Raw genomic sequence first — 18,752 nt, 5'->3', positions numbered from 1 at the left:
GCTACCAGAGCTCCTTATAGGAGTATTTAATAGAAGATTGAGACTATTCCTTTTTTAAAAAGTAAGCTGAGTGGTACTTACTCTTTATCCATAGTAGGGATGTATTCTAACTCTTAAGTTACCTTGCCATCGCTATAGTAATATAAAGGAAGTATGTAGAAAACGTTTTAGAAGCAGTAGATTTTATACTCCCAACATGTTCTGGCTTAGGCAGATGTCCTCTTCCGAAGAACTGTTAGTGGGTTAAAACGTAGTCCAAGACAGAGTCACTTACTAGCTACCTATCACCTCGTTTTCTTGTTAGCGCCATTGAGTTGGTTCTGACTCACAGCGACCCTGTATAGGATTTCCGAGGCTGTAAATCCTTGTGGGAACAGGAAGCATCATCTTTCTTCTGTGGTGTGGCTGGTGGGCTTTGAACTGCTGACTTGTGGTTTGCAGTCCAATGCTTACTCTACAGAGCCACTGTGCCTCCTTACCTTGCTTACGTTATTTTCATCTTTCATGATTATTTAATCTCACTTAATTTTAGTTCCCTTACCTGTTCCATGGAGTTAGTTATATAAACCAAAAACCTCCTGCTGTTGAGTAGATTCTGACCATAGTAACCCTGTAGGAAGCACAGACCAGAACTGCTCCATAGTTTCCAAGACGTAAATCTTTATGGAAATAGCCAGCTGTTCCTTTCTCCCTCGGAACAGCTACTGAGTTTGCACAGCTGGCAATGTGGTTAGCAGACCAGTGCTTAACCCACTGTGACACTAGGGCCCTAGGAGTTAATTTAAGAACTGAATAACACAGTGTTAAAAGGCTGAACAAAATCCCTGGTAATTAGTGGAAAGACCTCATTAAAATGCTATTCACAGTGATCCTTCAGAGTAAACCTAAAACATTAATTTGAAGTATTCATTGTTGATTGAAGTATTCATTTTCATTTTAGTTACATAGTATTTAACCAAACACTCTTTCAATGTCCTTTCTTACTGAAACACTTAGATTATCTTGCCTTTGTAAATTCTGATTAATGGTTCAGAAATCTCTGAACATACTGCCTGAAGCCAGAAGCCTGGGTTTCAATACTGTACTCACTACTTATAAGCTTTGTGACGTTACATGGTCTATGGGCCCTGGGTCTTGGAATTAGCCTAATTAGTATCTGGATAGAAAGTTAACTAAACCCGCAAACCAAACCCACTGTCATAGAGTTAATTCCACCATCTTTAGTGTGCTCTCTGCAAATGCTTGCATGACTTCTGTGGAATTATCAAATAATAAATAATATCAAGTCAGTAAATTGCGCTTGTAGGCATTACTTTAGATTTGTAACTTCAAAATGTGATTTGTAGACTTAGTTGTTCTCTTTTGTATTGTAAAGTGAATTCTCAAATTTTTAATCCATTAGCTGCTGTGCGGAAGAAATAACACAATTTGTCACTTTGTATCAGAATTAAATATTTCTAAATGTTTTCCATAACTGGACAACCCATCTACTTTTGTTAGACATTGAAGCCTTACTGTAAAATAAGTTTTCTTAGGCTAAAATTACATGGAATATTTTTATTGAAATATGTTGGCAATTTTTAATGATTTGGAATTAGTATTTATACATAAGTGCAGTTTGAAATTACCAGCGGTTCCTCAGGAGAAAGATGAGGCTTTCAGCTCCCATTAAGATTTACAGCCTCAAAACCCTATAGAGGGTTGCTATGAGTTGAAACCACCTTGGATAAACATAAAGTGTTTAGAATAGGCTTTATATACCACTTTAAAGCAGTTTATAGGTTTTGTTAAAATTACCTTGTTTTGGAAATACAGCAGACAAGATTTGGGGGCAGTTTCATGCTTTTTATGTTCCCTGATGTGGCACTGTGGGATAAAGCACTGGACTTGTAAGGTTGGTTTGAACCACAAGTTCAGCGGTTCAAACTCAGCTGCTGCTCCTTGAAAACCGTATACAGGGCCACTTTGAATCGGAACCAACTTGATGGTACTCAACAACCACCACCACATGCTTCCATTGGGCATGTTTTTGAGTTAGTACATTGGTTAGCTAAATAATACCAGTCTCTCAAAAAACATGATTCACATTTTAGTTACCTTGATAATTTAATTGTGAGTCATTGCATAGAACACAGACATTGCTGATAGCTCTTTACTGATCACTACATGTCGAGTTGGTTTCAACTCACAGTGACCTGCGTAGGGTTTCCGAGGAGAGGCTTGTGAGTTTGAACCTCCGACTTTCGTATCAAAGCAACCTTGTGGTTCAGGGCATTATTCTACAGCATCACACTATGACTCGTAGTGAGCAATGCTATCATTAATTTCCGTCTGCCTGTGGTTGATAACCATGAATGTTAGTTCACACATTGGCAGCAAAGTATGTAGTTTTGTTGTCTCCTGGTGATAGACTTGCTTGATGTTTTATAAACATGGATAATTGAAAAGGAATAAACCAACAAAGATGAAAGTATAGTCCAAGCTAGAAAGTAATAAGATTGGAAATGAAATTTAAATAAAATTTATATAAAGTTATAGAAGCAATAGCTGACCTAGGAATACTGGCTCGGCTGCCATTGGGAAGTCCCTGGGTAAACAGCCAGAGGAATTTAGTGAAGACGAACTTTTTTCCACATAAATAAGGAAAGTAGTTGTGGTGAAAAAGTTAAAGATGTCCCAGAATGAGTGAGGCCAGCAAAAAACTTGACATTAACAATAATTATCAAATATTTCATGACATCAAAAGAACAAAGGATAAAATGTTAAAATCTGATCCAAACTTAGAAAGATCATGACTATTTGACAAGGCAGAGAAGGTACGTAGGATTCAAACTTCCTTTTTTTGAAAAAACTATGTTTGTATTTAAAATAAAAGTTAAAGTAAATCTAGATATAGATACCTGCTGTTGAATTGACCCCAACTCCTAGCCGCCTTGTATATAACAGAAGGAAATCCTGCCGGGTCCTGCATCATCCTTAGGATCTCTTACCTGTGTGAGTTCACCGTAGGGCCTTTGTGACAGCCCATCTCACCAAGAGCGTTGGTCTCCGTGGTGGCTTTGTCCAGCAGTGGATTCCCACATGAGTGGTCTCTCTTTGTCATTCTTTGTGATCTGAAAAACTGACTTGGTTTGGGAAGAGGAAGGGTGACCCATTCCAGGAAGGATACATGTGAAGAGATGAATCAGACAAGGTCTGGGAGAGGCTCTGGCAGCACTAGATTCCTTTGTCTGTAGGGATGACAGCACCCTCTCCCATAAATGGATGTTTGCACCAACCCAGAAAGCCCAAAAGTGAACAAACTACTCATCATAAATTTCTTATAAAGAAATAAAACTTTACTTCTCAATGTTTTTGATGTCTTAAATTACAGTGTAATTTATAAGTTGAAAATGAAATTAAGTGTAATTAAAACAACTTAAATACAGTAAATATTTTAATAATTTGTCAATTGTCTTATACATAAATAATCAACAGCAAGAGTTTTTTTCAGTGTTTGACAGAAATCTTGACAGTAACAGAACATTTATCATTTTTCTTCATTAGATATTAAGATATGCAGATATTACAAATGTTGTTAAGTGCCTTCGAGTCGGTTCTGACCCATAGTGACCCTGTGTAGGTTTTTCAGGGAACAGCTGGTGAGCTTGAACTGTCAACCTTATGGTTCAAACCAACTTTGCAGTCCAGCGCATTAACCCACAGTGCCACGTTTCTTTGAGATACAGGATGAATAATATCAAAGGTCCTTTCCCTCAAGGAACCTCCAGTCTAGTGAGGGAGTTAATGGTATAAAATTAAATTGTATGAAGTGTGATATTACTCAGAGTATTTAGTGTATGTAACTGTTTTGACAGATGTGTTGGTAAAGATCCTGACATGGTAATACTTGAAGTGGTTTTTGTGTAGGGTTTTTGCCCACTTGGTAAAGCAAGAAAGGAAAGGTATTTGAAAAAGGAGATCCTAGATAGCACATTGTCTACAGGTAGTTTAGGAATCCAGAGCATGAGATGCATGTAGGGATGGCTAGAGGCCCTAGCTAGAGGCAATTTGGGACAGAGATTGATAAGATTTTAAGAACCTGCTAAGAGATTATAAACCACTTTAGCAACAGAGAGACTTAGACAATTTTAAAGTTGTTGTTGCTGTTAAGAGCCATTGAGTCGGTACCGACCCTTAGTGACCTTATGCACAGCAGAACAAAACACTGCCTGATCCTGGGCCAACCTCACTACTGTTGCCACACTTGAGTCCATCCATGCTGCCACTTGGCCAATCCATCTCGTTGGGGGTCTTCCTCTTTTTCTCTGATCTTCCACCTTACCAAACATGATATCCTTCTCCAGCAACTGGTCCCTCCTGACAATATATCCAAAGTATGAGAGACGAAGTTTGGCCATCTTGGCCTCCAAGGAGCACTCTGACTGCTCTTCCTCCAAAACGGATCTATTGGTTCTTTTGGCAGCCCATGGCACTTGCAGTATTCTCCTCCAACACCATAACTCAAAGGCATCAATTATCAATTCTTTTACAGTCTTCCTTATTCACTGTCCAGCTTTCGCATGCATATGAGGTTATTGAAAATACCATGGCTTGGGTCAGGCGCACCTTAGTCCTCAAGCTGACATCTTTGCTTTTCAACTCTTTAAAAAGGTCTTGTGCAGCAGATTTGCCTAATGCAATACATCGTTTGATCTCTTGACTGCTGCTTCCGTGAGTGTTGATAGTTGATCCAAGAAGAATGAAGTCCTTGACAACTTCCATCTTTTCTCCGTTGATAAGAATGTTGTTTATTGGTCCAGTGGTGAGGATTTTTGTTTTCTTGCCATTGAGATGTACTCCATACTGAAAGCTGTGCTCTTTGATCTTCATCAGTAAATGTTTTAAGCCCTCTTCACTTTCAGCAAGCAAGGTTGTCTCAGCTGCATATCGCAGGTTGTTAATGAGTCAGTCTTCCTCCAATCCTGAAGCCATATTTTTTTTCATATAACCCAGCTTCTCAGATTATTTGCCCAGCATACAGGTTGAATAAGTATGGTGATCAGATGTGTGCTTTAATACGTGGCTATGTAGGATAAGCACTGAATTGCTGACCACATGTTGGTAGTTCAATTCAAAACCAGCATCTGCTCCATGGAAGAAAGATGAAACTTTTCTTCAAAGATTTACAGCTTTGAAACCCTATGCAAGGTCGATACAAGTCATAAAGGACTCTGCAGCACACCTCAATAACAACAGATGACTCTGATAATGTTGTAAAAATGGTGGTGTAGTAGTCTAGGGAAGAGAGATGCTGAGAATCTGAACTCAGACATTGAAAGGAAAAAGGGACAGGTGTGTAAGAAGTAGACTTCATGGTACTTCGATGGAAAGGCAACCTTACAAAGAGGCAGAAGCAAACTATGACTTAGCAAGATACAGCTAATTTCAAAGATTAAATATAATTACTGTTGGTATGATGTTGATATAAAACCAAAAGCTAAACCTGTTGCCATAGAGTTGGTTCTGACTCATACTGACTCTCGGGCCGAGTTGAAGTGCCGCCGTAGCATTTCCCAGGCTGTGAATCTTAATGTAAGCAGACTGCTACATCTTTGTCTCTTGAAGTGACTGGTGGGTTCAAACTGCTGACCTTTTAGTTAGCTGAGTGTTTAAGTGCTGCGCCACCAGGGCTCTACGTCATCTTGGTATTTGGTTGTTGTTAAGTGTCATTGAGTTGGTTCTGGCTCGTAGTGATCCTGTATAATGGTCTTTGAATCACCAACCGTGGAGGTTGCAGTCCAGTGCTTACCCTACAGCACCACACCAGTCTCCCTAAATTTGCTGGAGAGGGTGGGGGTGGGGTGAGGAATAGTTTACCAGGTTCTGGAATATTTGCATGCTTCATTGGTAGTGTTTCTTTTTCCATTGTATTGATCAGTAATACCTCCCCAGGAAGAGTAAGACCCAGCAGAGTACAAAATTAGATGTTGTTTTGTTTTAAAACATTCTTTCTCTGATCTTCAAAACTGAGGGAAAGCAGGAACACACATCTTCCTGGTAAACTAATAACGGCGCTGTGGATTAATGCGCCAGACTGCAAAGTCAGTTTGAACTACAAGGTTGGTGGTTCAAGCTCACCAGCTGCTCCTTGGAAACCCTATACAAGGTCGCTGTGGGTCGGAATCAACTGTAGAGCACTTACCAACAACAACAACCTTGTTAGAAAAACTTGACTCAACAGCTGATTGTGCACAGTTGAGACTTCAGTTGGGGACCATTTCCCTAGAATAAGAGGCAGCTTTGGAAGGGTAGGGTAATGGTGGTGGTGGTGGTGGTGGTGGTTGGGTGTCGTCAGTGTCCCTGTAACATTTTGTAAAGCACTAGTGATTTTACCATTCGTCTACCCAAGTGGCGCTGTGGGTTAATGCACTGTGGACTGCAAGGTTGGCAGTTCAAACTCACTAGCCACGCCTCTTGGAATCCCTATTACAGGGTCGCTATGGGTCGGAACTGACTCGATGGCACTTAACAACAACAACAAAAGCGTCACCATGAATTTGCTGTTGGTTCATGCTTCTTTAATTTGATCAGAATTTTTGTTGCTCTGATACTGGCTCTTTCAAGCTGACGTTTTATTTTAGCCTTCTTAGTACCTCAAACTCTAGATACTGTTCACATGTGTTAAAACAAATTAGTAAGATAAGGCTGTAAATCTTTACAGGAGCAGGAGCAGAAAGCCTCATCATTCACCTGCAGAGCGGCTGATGGGTTTCAATTGCTGACCTTGCATTTAGCAGCCCAACACATAACCCACTATGCCTCTAGAGCTGGGGGGGTGGGCGGATACGGTTGTTATAAGGCAGGAAAGGAAAGGTATTTGTGCTATCGAGTTGGTTCTGATTTGTAGTAACCCTATATAGGGTTTATGAGGAGCTTCTGGTGAGTTTAAACCACTTACCTTTAGGTTCTCAGTTCAGTGCGTATCCTTCATTGCCACACCAGGACTCTTAAATAAGACTAAGAATAATTTAGGAATTTATTCCTATTTACTTTGCAATAGTTTGATTACTAATGAGCAGTTTTAAGGAAGAGTGGAATGACTTTGAAAGTATCCAGTTATTTTAGTTAATAGAATATTCATTTTGTATGAACATGTATTTTAACTTTTAATATGAAATCTATAAAGTTGTTGCAGTTAAGTGTTATTGAGTTGGTTCCAACTTATAGCGACCCTGTAAAGGGTTTCTGAAGCGTGGCTGGTGAATTTGAACTGCCAACTTTGTGGTTCAAACCAACTTTGTGGTTCAGTGCATTATTCCACATTATTTTTCCCCCTAAATTGCTTCTTTTTACATTGATAGCTATTTATGTATTTCTGTTGCTTTCAGGTTAATTTCGTTTTGCATATTGGTATATTGTGGTGGTGGTTGTGTGCCACTGAGTCCTTTGGTTCTGACTCATAGCAACTCTGTATAGGGTTTCTGAGGAGCAGCTGGTGAGTTTGAACCGCTAATCAACCTTGTAATCCAGAACTTTATCTTACAGTGCGACAACAGCATTCCTAGAGAATAGGGCTTCCGAGGCTGTAAATCTTTATGGGAGCATAAAGTCTTATCTTTCTCCCTTGGAGCAATTGGTGGATTCGAACTGCTGAGCTTGCAGTTACCAGTCCAGCTTGTACTCTACTGTGCATTCCTCAAATTATTTATAAGTAGGAACTTCAAAAAGTTTTTGGGAATAATGGAATTAAAAGATAAAAATTTTAAATTATAAACTTTATTTCTCAACACAGGCTCTACCAAGGGCAAGGTGCTTTTTGTACTTATACCACCCATTAGTCTGTCCCTAAAGAACTGAATTTAACCATGTCAGTGAAGTCCTTTTTACATTATAAAAAGAAGAAAAATGGGTATCCTTTAAATGATTTTTTAAAGATTAGGAAACAAAAAGGAATCAGAAAGAACCAAATCAGGACTGTAAGGTGTGTATGCCTAGTGACTTCCCATGAAAACTTTTTACCAGATTGCCGTAGCTTAATGAGAGGAATCGGTGGGAGTACTGCAGTGGATGATAAGGATTCTGGAGAAGCTTTCCCAGATGTTTTTCTGCTAATGCTGTGGCTGGCTTTCTCAAAACACTTCAGACCGCCCATGACTATGGGCCTTGGTCACCCTTCAGCTCTGGAACCGAGCTTACCCCAGCAGTGAAGTACACGGAGTCCTGGTGTGGGGCTGTGGGTTAATACTCTGGGCTGCAAGGTAGGCAGTTCAAGCTTACCAGCTGCTCCTTGACAACCCTATACTGGGGGTCACGGTGAGTCAGAACAGACTCAACAGCACTTAACAACTACAAGAAGTGAGTCATAGTCACCATAGAATGATTAACCTTCAAGGTTAAAAGGGTAGCATTTGCTCAAGGACAGAAATTCTTGGAAAAGGAGGAATGGAAACAAGAAACACAGGGAGGAAGTAGGCGATGTAATGTTACGTTGAGTGACGGCAGTCATTTAGATGAAGCGAAATATATGATATGTATATATATATATATATATATGATAATCTGCTGTATAAACCTTCATTCAACTCAATAAAAAGTTATATAAAAAAAGAAAAACACTCATAATAAGCAGATACTATTCTTTGTCCCACTAGAATGTCATCATGCAAAATGCCTTGTTGTGGGTGTCCTTGAGTCATTTTCAACTGACCCTGTGCACAGCAGGATGAAACACTGCCTGGTCCTGTGCCATCCTCACAGTTGTTGTTACGTTGAACCCATTGTTGGTGCCACTGGGTCAGTACATCTTGTTAGAGTCTTCCTCTTTTTTGCATACCCTCTACTTCACTCAGTTTGGTATCCTCCAGGGACTGGTCCCTCCTGACAACATTCCTGAAGTATGAGAAACGAACTCTTCCCCATCTTCCTTTCTAAGGAGCCATTCTGGCAGTCCATGGTACCTTCAGTGTTCTTCATCAACACCATAATTCAGATGTATCGATTCTTCGATGGTCTTCCTTACTCATTGTCTGACTTTCACATGTATATGAGGCAACTGAAAATACCAAGGCTTGGGTCAGGCACACCTTAATCCTCAAACAGACATCTTAACTCTTTAACATTAAAAAATAGGTCTTGTGCAGCAGATTTCCCTAATGCAATATGTCATTTCATTTCTTGATTACTGCTTCTATAAATGTTGATTGTGGATTCAAGCAAATTGAAATCTTTGACAATTTCAGTCTTTTCTCCTTTTATCATGATGTTATGTATTAGTACAGTTGTGAGGATTTTTGTTTTCTTTTATATTGAGGTTCAACCTATACTGAAAGTTGTATCGTTTTGAGCATCTCCAAAAGCTGTTGCCATGACCTTTGCTTTTGACCAGTCCACTTTTGCTTTGATTGGACCTCTTCCAACTCTTAGTAGCCATTGATTTGGTTGTACTTTGTGTTCAGGATAGTACTGGTAAAACCATGTATAGGTTTTTCATAATTTGCATTGTCTATGAATTTTCTGATGACTCCTCATATAGATGCTAAAAATAATTGTTTGTAGTTTTATTGTCTGTATTTACCATTGTTAAGTAGCCCTGGCTTCATAGTGGGTTATGAGTTGGGCTACTAAATGTAAGATCAGCAGTACGAATCCACCAGCTGCTTCATAGGAGAAGGATGAGACTTTCTGCTCCGGTAAAGATTTACAGTCTCGAAAACCCTGGACAGTGTCCCTATGAGTTGAAACTGACTTGATGGCACACAGCAGCAGTGGTACCATTGTTAAATCAGTTGACAAACATACAATACAGATGTTACTTCTCATTTTATATCTTGGGTGTGAATTGATGACTTTACCTAGTACTGACTGGTTCTAATTGGGGTCACTTAAGACCAGCCGCTCCCTCACTTGATTTAAAATTTGTATAGCCCAGTCATTAATTTTCAGGTCTAATACTTTATCTTTCTTAGGATACATGGGCATAACATGTTGTATTGAATTTTGCAGATAGCATACTTTTCACAAATTGAAGGTTTGGGATAAACCTGCACTGAGAAAGTCAATGGGTGTCCTTTTTTCCAAAGGCATATATGCTCACTTTGTATCTCTGTGGCACATTTTGGTAATTCTTGTAATATTTTAAAAACTTGTTCATAATGCTATTGCATACTTAAATAGACTATGCTATAATAGAAACCTAACCTCTGTATGCACTGGGAAAGAAAAAATTGTGTGACTCACTTTATTGTTGGTAGTTGCTTTATTTTTGTGATGCTCTGGAACTGAAGCCACAGTACCTTCAAGGTGTGCTGTGGTAACTTTGACGTATGCCTATGCTTCATATTGACTTGCTTTTTGATGACATGCTAAGTGTATGGTGCGGGATAAGGGTCCTTATAAGTAAATTGTCATTCCAGCCATATGGATAGTACCACAACTGGAAAATGTGAAGGTTTGGGTGATTCTTTTCATAAAAACTTTGGGAAGACCCTAATAAAAATGCCCCAAAACTCAGAGAGACCTGAATCAAGCAACTAGAAGTCTCTGATGACAAGGCTGCTTTGTGCCTGGGGTGCAGTGTTTGTTTACATTGGGCAGAGCTAGGTGAACACACCTTTAGTCGGTGGATCCTTGTGGCACTGCTGGATAATAACAAGGGCAATTTGAGCCATAAGATCGGTGGTTCAAACTCACCACTTGCTCCTTGAAAACCCTATACAAGGTCACTATGAGTCAGAACCAACTTGATGGCACTTACAAAAAAGCCTGTATTCAGAGTCCTGGGGAAGCTCTGTAGGATAAGGACTGGACTGTTAGCTGAAGGACTGGCAGTTCAAACCCAACAGCTGCTCCTCAGAAACAGGGTCACAGTGAGTTGAAACCAACTTGACAGCACCTAACAATAACAGTTTCTATTCAGTTGACTTGTAGAGTACAGAGAACATTTCTGGTCTCTACCACTGAGGAAATGTTTGGCATTAGGCAAGTTATTTAGTTTCCTTATGTATGTTGTTGTTGCTAAGTGCTGTGAGTCAGTGTCGACTTAACAGTCTCTGAGGAGTAGCTGGTGGGTTTGAACCTCCAACCTTGTGGTTCAAACCGACCTTGAAGTCCAACACATTACCCAGCAGTGCCACACCCAGGGCTCCTCCTTATGCATAGGAAGAAGTTAAATTGGATACATTTCTGTGTATGAACTTCTTCATATCCAGCTACTAATTGAAAAGTTGGAGGTTTAAGTTCACCTAGAGGTGTCAACCATTGAAAATTCAATCAGGTGTAGTTTACTGTGAACACATGGGCTTGCTGTGAGTTTGAATCAACTTGATAGCACCCCCCCCCCCAACTAATTTGTGTGGGTGGTAGTGTTCCTGCGATACTTGAAGGGACCATCCGTAGAACTAAGTAAGTTTCAGTAAGATCACGTAATGTCAGACTGAATTGAAAAGGTAGAACTCTTAACAGAATTTCATTCTCTTGTTACAGCCTTTTGCCTTCAGGATTGCTTGAAATCTAGCCAAAATAGTTGTTACCTCTCACCTGCAGAGTCATATGGGGTTCTGAGGGAGGAATTGTAGGTGCCAAGTTAAAGAAAGAGACGTAATTATTTTGTATAGTAGAGATTGTCTTGAACAACAGAATTAGTGCTTTTAAGAAGATATGCAAGAGAAGAGGAAGTTGATTCAGTGTGATTTCCATGTCTAGGAGACTCTGTGTTCTAGTTAATGTGGTAAGAGCATATTGTAATTCTGAAGTTAAGGAAGATAAATGGATTTTTCAAATATGCTGTTAAAAGTTTAATAAACAACTCATATTTTTATTGGCAATGTAAAAACCTTTTCCTAATTGAGGTTCATATTTTCTTGTAGTAAAAGATCTTTAAAATTTCCAAAATGAGATCTATTCATTTATTAACTTATTTTGTGCCCAGCACTCTGCTAGGTGCTATAGATTCAATAATGACATTGTCCCTGTCTTTTCAAAGTTTCTAATCTAACAAGGAATAAAGATGCCCTCCTCACAATAAACTACAAACAAAATGAATCTGAATTTTGTTAAATGATTACAGGGTACTGTGGTAGATAATAATGGGGTATGCATAGGACATGGGAAGGCTCATTTTAGGAGGGGGGTGGTCAAGAATGGCTTCTCTGAGGACGTAGAATTTAGGCTTAAACCTGAAAGAAGACAGGAAAGTAGACATTCAAGGAGTGGAATAGCACGTGCAAGGGCACTGAGGCAGGAAGGAACTTGCTTAGGCTGTTCTTTGGAACTAAAAGAAGACTGTGTGGCAGGAGCAAAGGAAAAGTACCATTATGCTTAGCTGGAAGCTGGGAATGACATGAAAGGGTTAAATAGAAGGACACTCTGGTTATTGTTAGAGAATGCCGAACGTAATCAAGGACACCAGCTTTGAGTTTATGCCATTAGTTAATGGAAGAGATGGTGATGACCTGAAATAGGACAGTGCCAGTGAAGATTGACATGTGAGGGGTTTTGAAATTGGAACTGGTAGGGTTTGCTGATACAGAAGTATCCATGGTGTTTAAGATTCTGTCTTGAATGACTTGGTTGATGATTGGTGCTATTTAGTAGCAGTAAGGAAGGAGACAAAATTGATTTCAGGTTTGGGATGGCTATGCGATATCAAAGGGGAGATGTGGGACAGGCAGTAGGATATATGAGGGTAACTGGAGTTCCAGTTCCAAACAATGCATGTTTAAATTGTCTCTGCAATAAGTGGATGACTGCAGACAAGTTCTCTAAGTAATAATATGTGTCTTACTCTCATTGGGATGCTTTTTTAAAAAAAAGTCCAAATAAATATGTAATCTGCTAGGCCTGTTCAAGACAGAAATATCAGCTCTTTTTTGTTATGGGGACTTGTTTTTGAGACACCAAAGGTGTAAATTTGAAGAACACAGGATGATCACCAGGGCTTACTAGAAAGAAGTTTTAAGAAAACTGAAAATTCTACTGGTGAGAAAAAGTCAGAAAGTTGCACTGAGAAATGTTTTTCCATCACGACAATTCACCTGTTTATTCTTGAAGGCTGTCCTGTGAGAATTTTGCTGGGAAACCTAACTCTACCCCACCCTACCATTCTGATCTTGCCCCTTCAGACTTCTTTTTGTTTAGAAAACTCAAATAACATTTTAAAGGATCATGCTTTGAGTCCCTTGAAAATAACAAAACTGTTTTGTGGTCGTTTAAATTGAGGAGTATAGAGTTCTTTAGGTTAGGGTAGGGTTGTTAAGTGCCATCGAGTGGGTTTCGACCCATAGCGACTTTGTATAGGGTTTCCGAGGAGCAGCTGGTGCGTTTGAACCGCCAACCTTGCAGTTCAAATGTCTTTGCAGTATGGTGCATTAACCCACAGATGTGAAAAACTGCCTTCAGAAGAGTATAGATCTAGATGGAAGATTTGTAGCTAAGCAATAGCTTGCATTTTGGTATTTTTGCTTAGTAAACGTTTCTATGATTTTTATAGCAATACATTTTTACTTACCCTCATACAAACTCTCTGAGCAGAAGGTTGAATTGGAGATACAAATTAGGAAGGAAAGTATATGAGAGGACTTCAAAAAGTATGTGGGAAAATTCCATTATCTTCTCACTCCATTTTTCCACGAACTATCTGAAGCCCCCTTGTATAGGTAATAGGAATGGATACTGTCGGCTTAGGGAGAGAAATGCATGGTTCCTAGAAGGCATGAAGGACAGGACCATGTAATACAAAGGCAGGAGGCCTATATGGTTATAGGATGAAAGTAGGTTTGTAGATTTGGCTGGCATGAAGGTGAAATAGTTCTACTAGCCTTTATATTTCTTTGAAGTACAATTCATGGTTTTCTACTGAGAAGAAGGGTCCTTGGGGGTTTGAGAATTTTGAAATACAGTGTGTGTGGAGGGGGGCGGGGTTGTTCAAGAAAAACATAGTATTGCCTGATAGTATCGCGGGCCCTGTTGACTATATATTTGTAGTATTGTCTTTGTCTGCATTGTGAAATAAAGGGGAATTCCTCTTAAGTTGGTAGATGAATGACTAGGTAAATGGAATGAGGTGGGAGGAGTTTGGAAGTGTTTTTGGAAGTGTGGAGAACCTTGGCCCATCTGCAGGACTTGTTTGTGATGATGTCTCTCCTGCAGCTGAGTACATTAGGATTGTAGTATTATTTACCATTAGTAAAGAAAGGCTAAAACTCTTGGTGATAGTTACATTATCTCACTGGGGCTCAAGAGGGTTCCCAAACAAAAGAAAACAGCAGGAAGTGTTACAATATTAGGAAAATGCAAGAGGACTTGAAAAAGTTTGTGGAGAAATTATTTTGTCTTTTTTCTTTTTTAAGTTTTTATTGTGAATTGAGAAATAGCTAACATGGGAGAACAGTTTTAACACTCATCCTATCATATTTTGTATTTCGTTTCATTGAATGTACACAACAATGCTCAAGAATTTAAACAACCAATCAAAGGGCATAATATGCAAGCCTGAGTAGAGCAAAGGTTTATAGAGCAGATAATCAGTTTTTGTTTTTTTTTTGTTTTTACATTCCAAACATGTATAACCAATGAACATGGCCTAGACTTGTTTTTCTTTTATTGGTATTCACTTCAGTAACTGGAAACTACAGATATAAGCAGTATATAAGCAGAGTTTACAAGTAAACACCAGATAATCAGTTTTACATTCAACAAATCACACTTCGTTTTATCTCAATGATTAGAATTCCCATAATAGAACCACTTGCCCCACATCTTCCCTGTGTTGCTTATTTCCATTTTTCTTTCTTTCCCAATCCTTCTGAATTTTGATCTTGAATGATTCTTAAAAGTCATAATACAGTGTTACTGTATATATGCAGCATAAACTTTCTGTTTTATGGAAGTTGTGAGAATGTTGAACACATTTTTGCATTTCCTTCCTGAATGAATATTTCCTAAATATTCACAATTAAAATCTAAATGGAGTCCTGGTGTGATGCTATAGGATAAGCACTGGACTAGGAAACACATGGTTGGCAGTTCAGATCTACCAGCTGCTCCTTGGAAATCTGTGAGTGTATAGAAGTGTGTGTGTGCACTGTTTTCTGTTCGCAGTTTGTGCAACCCAGGTTAGGAATGGTTTGGTTGGTTATTGCTTGTGCATCAGCTGGTATTCTGATTGCCCGGTGGACACGGTTGCTATTCCTGTTGGTGAGGCAAGAAGAGAAAACCACACAGAAGAGAAGAAAAACAAGGAAGCAATAGTGAAAAAAGTTAAACAAAAAAGCAGACAACAGAAAAAGAACATGAAAACCGAAAAGAGAGAGAGAATACATTAAAAAAAACAAAACAAAAAACCCATGGAAGAGAAAAACAAATAAGGAAAAAAAGACAGGAAAAGAAGTTCTAAACTTAAGTAGAACAAGGGATAAGTATAAGGGAGAGAGATCAGAGAATAATAAAGGAAAAACAAAAAAACAAGAAAAAGGGAAGAAAATGAAAAAGCAATAGCTGTTGGGGAAAAATATGCTAGAGAAAGATACAAAGGATAAAATGCAAGGGTAGCTAGAGGAAGAACAAATAAACAAACTAAAACAGTGAAAGGAAAAAACCAGGGTAGAAGCCCATACCAAAGAGGAGAAATTTCTGTGATCTCCTATCAGCCAAGGACCTCATGTGGTGGGTGGGCCAGTGATGAAACAATGGCACTCCCACTCGGCGGCCCTACATGGTGGAGTTCCTGTAAGGCTAGGTGTTGTCTGTTCTGGCCCAATCTGGAATTAGTTTGTGCAGACCCCAAAATTTAGTTTATTTCCTTTAAAAAAAAAAAAGTGCACTGAATAAGCCCATTTCAAAACAGTACAGCAGGAATAATTGGTGATCCTATTTAAAAAGGTTACAGGGAGTGTTTTCAGTAGTGTGTTGTTTTCTCTGAAGCCCTGGTGTGGTGCTGTAGGGTGAGCGTAGGACTACTAACAGCAAGGTCAGCTGTTCAAACTCAACAGCCACTCTTTGGAAACCCTGTACAGGGTTGCTATGAGTTGAAACCAGCAACAATCATTTTCTCTGAGCTTAGATTTTGTAGAGGATAAGCTACCTGTTACTGCATAAAGAGGAGTATAGGATTTTCTGTGCTGCAAAAATTTTTGATGCATTTTATTTCTTTGCTCTGTGTGTATGAGTGTGACTTAGGGAATGGATGAAAGCTGTGGTAATCAAAAGCCATTTGTTAGAATATACAATATGAGGGAACTTGAAAAATTCTGTTATCTTTGAATTTCATTTTACATGAACTGTTTTGAAACCTGCTTCTATTTGTACATACAGCCCTCAGTAGTCCCCTAAGCCTTCTGTTCCTTAGAATACACAGTGACCTCTCCTTGAAAAAATTTAAACAGCTTTTTAAAAGATACATATACAACATGTATCGTTAAAAAAGCTATACAATTCACCCATTTTAATTATGTACACTTCAGTGGTGTCTGTGTGAGAACAAAAAATAGAGCATTCATTTGCTTAATGCCCTTTTGAAACACCAAGCCATTCAGAAAGGTAGATCTTGCTTAGATTATGATTGGGACCCAAAGTGGGATATGGAAGGGAGTTAGATGTGTGGAAAGCTATTCTTCAAGCTTTTGGTGATGGTAGAGAATTTCAGTAACTACTCCTTTCTCAATCCTAATACCACAAAAGAAAAAGGAGCCATTACTGATCTTTCGGCATTTTCTTTTAGTTGACATCAAAATTTATGTCTGTTTTTCTTTAATGTCAGCTTCATTTTTTTATGCTTCTTCTCGAAGGTCTAGAGGAATGCTTAATAATTTAAACACATAAGGATGATCCCATAAAGCTTAAAAGCATTTATAATTACTATCATTCTTTTATATTATAATAGACACAAGTATAATATAAAGGAATGATAATAATTACAGATTTTTAGGTTTTATGGGATCGTTCCCATGTATGTTTAAATTATACTGTGATAGCTTTCCCTTTTTAAAAACAAAACTGAAAATACTCCTTGGACTTGTCAATCCTGTCTGTTCATCTACCATTCATTATCTTCCCCATTATAGCAAAATATCCAGAAAAAGTTGTGGTTATTTCTACTGTTCACCCCCAAACATTGTCATCCAAACTTTCATCAGTTTCATTTCCACATTAATTTCTTGTCTTGCTCAGTCTCCAGGTGTTAGTCACCCTGCCCATAACAGTTCTTCACAATTACCAGTTATGATTTTGGAATGTAAGTCACTTCTCTGCGTAAAACCAATTTTATGACCCACACTGAGAGATTTTTATATGTTTGGTTTAGGATGGATAAAGGTACTGGTGTTTTTAAAAAGCTGCACAGACAATTCTAATGTGAGAGCAAGTTTGAGAGCCACTGTTCTCATAGCTTTGTTCATATTCATAATAAAGTTGAAACAACTTCCTGTGGACCTGTAAAGCTGTTGCCTAGCTCTCTGATGTCTTCTACTGATCTCTGCCTTTCACTCCATTTGAGTCACATTGGCTTTTAAAAACTTTGTTTGTCACTATATCTCTACCACCCTGAACAGTGCCTTCTTGCACATATTGTTAGGTGCTGTTAAGTTGGTTCCAACTCACAGTGATGCTCTGTGCAGCAGAACAAAAACACTGGCTGGTACTTTGCCATGCTCACAGTTGTTGCTGTGTTGGAGTCCATTGTTGTAGCCGTTGTGTCAGTTTATCTCTTGAGGGTCTTCCTCAACACCAGGTGCTCAGTAGATACTACTGGATGAACGAATATTTTGTAGACTGTGAGATGTTCTTCAGTATTAGAGAGGTAGTGACTGTTCTTTTCATTCATGCTGATGAGTTTGGTAGTATCAGGACCTTGGAGACACAGTGGTTTAAACCCATCGGCTGTTCCATGGGAGAAAGATGTGGCAGTCTGCTTCTTCAAAGATTTATAGCCTTGGAAACTTCATGGAGCAGTTCTAGTCTGTTACAGGATTGCTCTGAGTCTAAATGAATGCAGTGGCAGTGAGTTCTTTTTGTTTGGTAGATTGTTAGCATTGTGAATGTACGAGAACGCTACCCAACATTTTACCATTTGAACATTTCTCAAGCTCCAGAAGTCCCAACCATTTCATCGTCTTTACTGTCTACCTCTTTGCTGTCAGAATGCCTGCTTTTTGTGTCTTGGCATGAGCACCATTGACACTTCTTTTCTTGTTTCCTGTTTTTACCCTTTTGTGTGATTTTTGTGTGGTGTTGTAGAAAAAGCACTAGACTGCTAACTACAAAGTCAGCGGTTCAACCACACCAGCTGCTCCTCAGAAATCCTATGAGTCGGAACAACTTGACGGCACTAACAACAATGTGATGTTGTTAAGTGCCCTTGAGTCGGTTCCAACCCATAGCAACCCTGTATAGGTTTTCCGAGGAGCATCTGGTGAGTTTGAACAGCTGGACCTTTTCTCTGAGCTAAAAAGACTGGTCCTACCAGTGTTACCAATCCATACGAGAGCAACTTTGTTATCACCATAGGTAAACAAATGATTGTTTGTGTGTCTAGCATGCAATCTTTGCATCTGTCCCCTTCTTGTCTAGGTCTGTTCTTTCTGGGCACATATGGACTGCTGATTCAGTGAAAAAACAAAAGAAAACGAAACGGATGGTATTGCTGTGCAGAGGATCCAATTTTAAAAGGAAACCAGGGAAGGCCTCAGCTTCTGAGGAAGCCCAATTTATGGAAAGTTGAGACTTAGTGCATCAGTATCTGATTAAAGCTAAGATAAATAAATTTCTTTTTTTTTTTT

The 18,752-nt window shown here is 39.0% G+C and overlaps 1 protein-coding gene across 2 annotated transcripts in view; it reads left to right on the top strand.

The window, feature by feature from the left end:
• Positions 1–18,752, top strand: part of FERMT2 (fermitin family member 2) — a 108,443-nt gene that overhangs the window by 12,330 nt on the left and 77,361 nt on the right. The window lies entirely within an intron of this gene.

This window comes from Chrysochloris asiatica, unplaced genomic scaffold (genome assembly GCF_000296735.1).
Source record: "Chrysochloris asiatica unplaced genomic scaffold, ChrAsi1.0 scaffold00194, whole genome shotgun sequence".
In the NCBI taxonomy this organism is placed as follows: Eukaryota; Metazoa; Chordata; class Mammalia; order Afrosoricida; family Chrysochloridae; genus Chrysochloris; species Chrysochloris asiatica.
The sequence above is the reverse complement of the archived record's forward strand: the minus strand, read 5'-3'. Positions and strand labels throughout refer to the sequence as shown.